Source organism: Atta colombica, unplaced genomic scaffold (genome assembly GCF_001594045.1).
Source record: "Atta colombica isolate Treedump-2 unplaced genomic scaffold, Acol1.0 scaffold68, whole genome shotgun sequence".
NCBI lineage: Eukaryota > Metazoa > Arthropoda > Insecta > Hymenoptera > Formicidae > Atta > Atta colombica.
Genome location: NW_017259559.1, coordinates 440,113 through 448,494, shown reverse-complemented (window position 1 = coordinate 448,494; position 8,382 = coordinate 440,113). Strand labels below are relative to the sequence as shown.

The 8,382-nt window shown below is 28.4% G+C and overlaps 1 pseudogene; it reads right to left on the bottom strand.

The window, feature by feature from the left end:
- LOC108692250 overlaps positions 1-6,271 on the bottom strand; it is an 8,067-nt pseudogene extending 1,796 nt beyond the window's left edge.
- Between the last annotated feature and the right edge of the window lie 2,111 nt (positions 6,272-8,382).

The window sequence follows — 8,382 nt, the reverse complement described above, 5'->3', positions numbered from 1 at the left end:
TTTCAACGCTTCAAGAACGGTGATTTTGACGTCCAAGGTCATGCTCTGTATTTGGTGGGACCAGCTGGGCGTAGTGTATTACGAACTGTTAAAACCGACTGAAACAATCACAGGCGATCGGTATCAAACGCAATTGATGCGTTTGAGCCGAGCATTGAAAGACAAACGGCCGCAATACAACGAGAGACACGATAAAGTGATTTTGCAGCATGACAATGCTCGACTCCATGTTGCGAAAGTGGTCAAGACATACTTGGAAATGTTGAAATGGGAAGTCCTACCCCACCCGCCGTATTCTCCAGACGTTGCTCCCTCTGACTATCTCTTGTTTCGATCAATGGCACACGGCCTGGCTGACCAGCACTTCCGGTCTTATGAAGAAATAAAAAATTGGATCGATTTGTGGATAGCTTCAAAAGATGACCAGTTTTTTCGATGCCGGATTCGTACGCTACCCGAAAGATGGGAGAAAATAGTGGCCAACGATGGACAATACTTTGAATCATAAATGTATAACCAGTTTTTACAATAAAGCCTCGAATTTTGGAAAAAAAACGGCGGAAGCAAAGTTGTAATATGTAGTTATTTATAATCATTCATTATAAAAGTTACAAATATAATTTAATACAAAAATTAATTAACAAAAGAATATACCTGCATTCTTTTAAATTAAATATCTTTAAAATTATGTGGCATATCATAATATGGCATCAAGTTAAATCCCAAATTACCAAATTAAGTAAATAATATTAACTCTAATGACATGTATCATTAGTATTATATAAAAGATTTGATGTCAACAACTGGCTAAGTTAAATCATACCAAATTAAAGATTAATTAAATAAAGAATATAATTCAATGGTACTATCTTTAATTTTTATATCATTTATTGATAATTGAAATATATCATTGTTTTTCCTATGTACTCCCTAAGTTACATTGCAGTTACATTTTGATTTCCTGAGAATGTCATCTACCACAGGAGTAATAAAATTAACGGGAAAATACTGTGTTGCATTTAATAATGATGAAGTGAAGGTTCTGAAATCGTATTTTGCGAGTGGAATGTAATAGTAGATTGTACATCTGTTTTTTTTTAGTAGAGTATAAACAATTGAAACAAATTGTTATGATACGTTATAAATCTTTCTATCGGCATTTAAAAATACGGTTATAATTTCATTCCGAATAATGCTTTGTGTTAATTTATCATAATTTCTTAATTTTTTGCACAACAAAATTTCCAAAATCTGTTTCGTCATTCCATTTGCCTTTTAAAGCAGCATATGTTTCTAAATTTTTGCTTGCTTGCTGAAATGCTTCATCTGAATGTTGATCTTCTGATTTTATTCTTCTAGATGATAATTTTTTAAACAAATTACTAGAAATTTTATTCTTCTTGGATAAATTGTTGCTTTCCTGAGTTTCTTCTTCATCCGATACTTCCATTTGTTCTGTATATTTTTCTTCAAATAATATCTAGAACAATTAATATTTTTAAAATAATATATTATTTTTTTAAATAATATACATTATTACAAAAATTAAATGAAAATATTATTCTATTAATCTGACAATCATACATTTTTTTTTTAAGTAAGACTAATATTTTGAAGTACCATTATTTAATTTGTGAAAAAAGTCAAGTTATAATTAAATACGATTTAAATATTAAAAATTTTTTTAATCAAAATAAATAATTAAATTTTTTTCTATTACAGCAAATTAATGATAAAACATAATGTAAAATGATATAATATTGAATGCTACAATTCTGAACAAAATAAGATTTTAGTTTACTTTTCGAGATTTCTTCTGTTTGGCGTATTCTCCTGGTAAAAAAATTTGTATACATATATATATATATAATATATATGTATAAACATAACATGCATAAATATTCATAAACATATATAATTATACATGAAATATGTCTATATATCCTTTTTTCTTTTGTAAAATTGTTTTTTAGTGTACTAAAAATGAAAATAATAAAAATGTATCAAAATTAATTAATGGGACAATTTTCGCATTGTTTATTTTGCAAAAAATCAAATTTGGAAAAATGCTAAAAAATTTGCTTATAATAACTGTATAATTGTATGTAAAATAATTTAGATACAATTATATATGAACAATTCTTTCTCTAAAATTGATTTTTTCTAAAACAAATAATACGAAAATTTTCTTTTTAATTACTTTTTATATTTTCTCATTACTATTATTATCATTATTACTACTACTACTACTACTACTACTACTACTACTACTACTACTACTACTACTACTACTACTACTACTACTACTACTACTACTACTACTACTACTACTACTACTACTACTACTACTACTACTACTACTACTACTACTACTACTACTACTACTACTACTACTATTATTATTATTATCATTATTTTACATTAAAAAGTAATTTTACAAATGAAAGAAGGAACATATGATTAGACAAAAAAAAATATTTTTTTTAATCGGTCTCTCAGAAGCTCCCATTTTATGCCAAAAGAATCCTAAATTTTTATTCAAATATATGAAGATTTAGAGGTCACTAGTGAATGATTTTTAAATCAAAGATTCGATTTTCCTTAATACATATTTTATTTAATGCAAAAAATGGCTTAATCTAGATGTTAAATGTGATATTATATGTTTTTTTTTGGTCGCTGAACACGATGCAATAATTTATTTAGTTCTACAATATACGCTTTAAAAAATACAACCCGATTAATGTGCAAAAATGAAAATTTCGAATCAAGGTCGATTTTGCAAGTTAAAAAAAATGATTTAATTAAATGAAATAAACTACATATTATGTAGTATACTTTTTTATTATGTTTTTATTTCATTTTCTAGTAAAGAGTTTTTTATTATCAAATTGAGGCATTTAATTTGAGGTGTCAAAACCACAGGCGATATACTTTAGAATATGTAAAAAAATTTTTTCTATCCTTAAAAACGTTTCATAATCCAGTTAAGTGCAATTTTAAAGGCTCTGTAGGAAAACTGAATCTTATTCTAGATTAACATACCTACAATTTGAAGGGAATAATGACCCATTTGAACGCTTGGAATCTTGCTAAAATCGATCTTGAACTCGAAATTTAGTCATCTTTTCACATTAATCAGGCTGTGTATTTCTTAAGGCGTAGAACTAAATGAATTATTGCATTGGTTGTGTTCAGCGATCAAAATAATATGTAGTATCACATTTAAAATCCGAATTAAATTTTTGCATCAAATCAAACTATAGTAAGAAAAAAACTTTGATTTAAAAATTGATTACTAGCTTTTAAATTTTAATACTTTTTGATAAAAATTTTGGGGTGTTGACATGAAATGGAATCTTTTGATCTCAAAAACGATTAAAAAAATCTTTTTTCCTTGTCAGTCTAATATATATCATATATAAATATGTTTATGAATATATATTTATATATATTTATATACATTCATGCATGAAACAGTATCCTCCTTATAATAAGATTAAGATTACCAAACTTGAACTTAGAATCTGAAAACTTGAAATTGGATTTAGATCTTATTTTGTTCAGAATTACCATGTGCGAAATTATACTACGTTACGTACAGAATTATATCATGTTCAAAGTTGTACCGCCTTATCTTATTCAGAGAAATTTGAAAATTTAAATTTTTCCAAATTACGATTAACTTATACATTTAGATCCAAATTAAGGATAAATATCAATCATATTGGAAAATATCTTAAAATTAAAAAATTACTTTTTCTGTTGAAAACAGCCATTTAGTCCATCGCAGAGAGTTGCAAAATTCTATGACGAAAGGACCATCATTCCATTCGTATTGGGATAATGGAAGATCGTATGGAATTGGAAATATCGGGATGACTGGATCGTTTTCATTTACAATGAGAAATGTCGTTGTTTTAGTCTAAATACAAGTTTGAGATGTAATAATTAATGTTAATCGCAACTAAGACATGTGTTTTTAATAGGTTATACATTTTAATAAAAAAATATTTATTAAAGTTCCTGAGTAGTCGCGGCGATCATGTTGGAATTGTGACGTTAGAAGCAAGGAATGATACGTAAATTTATGCTGCAAACTATTTGTAAATAAAGACAATTTTGGATAAATCTAAATGACGAGATTGCTTTAAAATATCTGTAAAAATGGGAACTATCCTTTTCTTCCTTAATAATCAGTAAATAATCGTGAAAAGCAGGTAAAGTGAGCTTAATTTCGGGCAAAAAGACACAGTTTGAACAGTTGTTGAAATGAATGAAATATACGCTTTTACGTATTAAATTCTAGGTAATAACTATAGTTTCTGCCTATTTTTAAGACTTTCATAAATATGAGACATGTTATATTTTCACAATTAAGCAAATAATAACGAAATGGCATACAGCACAAATTTTGTCGTTAAAACATCACTTTGCCACGTCTATAAGTTTAGCCATTTATCGTGGCGAGGCGCTATAATACACACAAGCACAAGCCCATGTACATGTGCTCGCTTTCGGCCGAGAGAACATATAATATATATTGTAGGCTTGTACTTGTGTGTGTGTGATTACCGATTTCGCTACATTTCGCCAGACCGCCGATTGATTTTGAATCGGATGCTGACTACTCAGAAGCCTTAATATGTAAGAAACAAGTTATATTAAAATAATAATATACTGTAACTATTAAAATAATATAATGCTTACAATAAATTTTGATACAAATATGATGCTGGCCTCGTAGTTTTCTATACTATAACCGTGTTATAGTATAGATGCTATACTATAATCGTTTGATTGATCCCCATGCGGCTTTGCTTAGATTTGCGCTGGTGAGCACAAACCAGGGTATACTTTTTAAGTCAGGCGAAATTCTCGTATATGATTTAATATGAGGCATTGCACGATCTCATTCTGTTCGCTTTGCTTTCCATTGACTACCGAAATAAATATCAAATTCTGTAGAAAAAACAGATCACGTCTAGACAAAACATAAACATAAAGATTTGAACAAAATAAAAGTAAACAATTATAGCTTACTGCAAGTATAAATCTAACACTGTTTAGAATGCGCTTCTGCACTATAGGGTGAGCACCAAGATAAATTTTTATAATGAAAGCTCTGCTTGTAATTCTGAATTGATGGATAAATAAACTTAAATTCCGGTTGACCTTTTATATCTTTAGTACTCTCTCTTGACATACACGGAATTATATCTTTCAACAACCAACTTTCAAAAGATGAACCAAGTTTACCTATGGAGGAACTTTGTGCAACTATAGGCCACGGAAAAACATCTGACGGCAATGTCACGTGACGCGATAGAACGTGTGTCAATTTCTTGTACCCCCAAAAATTGGCTTCATTATTTTGATAAATCCCAGGAATCGAAGCAATGAGAAACACATTTACTTTAGAAAAATCCGCTTTCTGCACTTTCCATATCCACTGCGTCAACGCTGGTTGCTCATATCTACTTAGATATCGCTCAAGATCCTTTTTAAAACCTGTTAGAGATTCTCCGTCGCTCGGATTCGCGGATTCTGGTAGCCGAGGCAGATGAGGCGAAATCCACAATCTGATAAGAACACAAAAAAGATATTCATAAGCAAATATCACTAACAACAGAGAATATTTATGAATATTTAGCAAACCCTTGTGTCACGTTTTCCCAATCAGTAGAACGCAAATTGGCAGTGGAGACAATCACCCTTCCATCATCTTTATATTGCAGAATCATGATCTTTGTATGATGACAACCAAACTCAGTTTTTATGTTTACTTTTATTACAATAATATTATTAAATAATGTCTGATAATATGCTTTGTCGCCGTACAGAATCGTCATATCAGCATTGGCTAGCCAATAAATATTGCCAACATAGCCATTCGATATCTACGATAAAATTTAAATGAAGACTGTAAACAATTTCTCCAAGACTACAATCGAGAATTTCGGAGAAAGTTATAGAGAATTCTTGCTTATAAGTCTCCTTGGAATTTTCAATTCTTGTCAGGAATAAATGATAAGGTGCTGAATAATCATATTTTATCCAAAAACTCCCCTGGTTGCACGATTATGTGACCCAATTTTCTCATCATCTTAATGGCCTTCTCATTAACTTTCTTTCTTGATTTTTGGGAATTACAAGCTTGAAATATATTCATAATGGAATTCATATTTATAAATGTTTCTAAACTTTTGTTTCTAGAACTGTTTTGATAGTTGCTGATATTCTGCTGATTTTTATTTTCAGTGTGATTATTGTTTTGTTTCATCTTTTTCATAACAAAAGAATTGAATGTTAATATCTTCTGACTGTTTTTTCTTGTCTATTAAAGAAATTTATTATCCTTATTATCCTTATTTATTATCTTTATTTTCCATAATTTAAAGTTCACGAACTTATAATTTTTAATTTCACCAATTTCTTCGATACTTTGAGAATTTTCACGTCCTTTGCCAGACAAAAGCTGTAGAAAGTGTCTGAGCTTCTGTATCTATCTGTTTGAGTTTCTTATTTCCTTTGTGGTCTTGCTTTTTTATGTCTCTTTACTTTTTCAATCAAATCTTCTTACTTTTTAGTATTTCTAACATTTGATTCCATAGACAAAGATATACTTAAAAAATGAACCACCAATTGTAGATAATTACACATATAGCACAATGTATTTTAAATTGTCCTAAACAAATGTTTCCAAATGCAATCTTAAAGACGACTCAATAAATAATGCTTAAGATTCTAGTAAAATATTGTGAGATCTTGAAGATAGGAAATCTTTGATATCAAATACTACATAATAACATAATAACTTATTAAAAAATTGAAACAATATAATAAAAATCGATATGATTTACAAAAAATCTTATTATCTTCGTAATCTATTTTTCACTTTTCATATATTAAATGAAATACTATTATTTCTTATTGTTTTGTTCTTTGAAAATGGATTTAATAATTGAAATACAATAAAATTTTTATAATAATTTATAGTTTTTTATGGTTTGTTTTATTAAAAGAAGTGATTGAATCCTGAAGAGTTAAATAAATTAATCTTCTTTTAACTAAATTAACTTAAAGTTAATGTTAAAACATAAATTACAAACAATTCTTTACCGCTCGTACAACTTTCAAACAAAAATTAATAAATAGTAACTCAGGTCAATAATTAAATGACTTATAATTAGATATGTGTGTGTGTGTGTGTGTGCGTGTGTGTGTGTGTGTGTGTGTGCGTGCGCGTGTGTGTGTGTGTGCGTGTGTGTGCGTGCGTGTGTGTGTGTGTGTGTGTGTGTGTGTGTGTGTGTGTGTGTTGTGTGTGTGTTATGTGACAATGCAAAATTTATTATTTCACAATATAATTTTATCTACCATTAGTATTAAGAACGTACATATAATCATTTTATATATAATTTGACATCAATCTATATCTGTAATTTTATTGGAAACTTTCTTTTATTCACATTGCTCTTTCTTGCTGTTAATCAACGAATTGATTGGATTATGACTCATTATTATTATGTTTTGTTATTCGACAAATTGACTAAATATAAGTTTGGTTGCGTTTATATTGACTATTGAAAATAAAAGTTAAGATGATTCTTTAATTAATTTTGTTAATTTAATTTTTGTTATATGGGATAATTATATTTCTGCGACTGATGAGGACTAATATAATCGAAACGATAGAAAATTATATTGTGAAATAATAAATTTTAGATTACCAATACACACACACACACACACGCGCGCGCGCGCGCGCACACATCTAATTATAGCTCGTTTAATTATTGATCTTGGTTACTATTTATTAATTTTTTTAAAGTTAATGGCATATAAAATTAATCTAATAATAAGATATCTAAATTTCTAATGAAATAAATTAAAACTGGAATAAAAAGCCTTCAAGAGCCGATGCCAGTTATTGTTGCGTAATCAATTTTATTATGTATTACATTTACAATGAAAATGCAAATGTTTTGACCCACAGTTAGGGTTCTCCCCCAACGAATTACATAAGATAATTTATATACATTATTGAGATACAATTTTGTCAATTTAGTTAATAATAATGATAGTAGATACAATTTAAAAATAAATATATGTTAAGCATCATGAGAAAATTGTTTCGATTGTTCGAAACATTAGATGTTGGTAATAAATAAGCTGTTGAATAAAACGGAACTGTCCGAATTGTCCATTAGATTACAAAATTTACTAAAGCACATAGAATGAATAACACAAAGAGTGAATATTATAAAATCAAGTCAGAACTATATAACGTCACATGCAAATTTATAGGTGTAACTATCTTGTGATGTTACACCTATTTGTACAATATGTTTATCATAGATCAAATAACAAGCTATGTCGAAT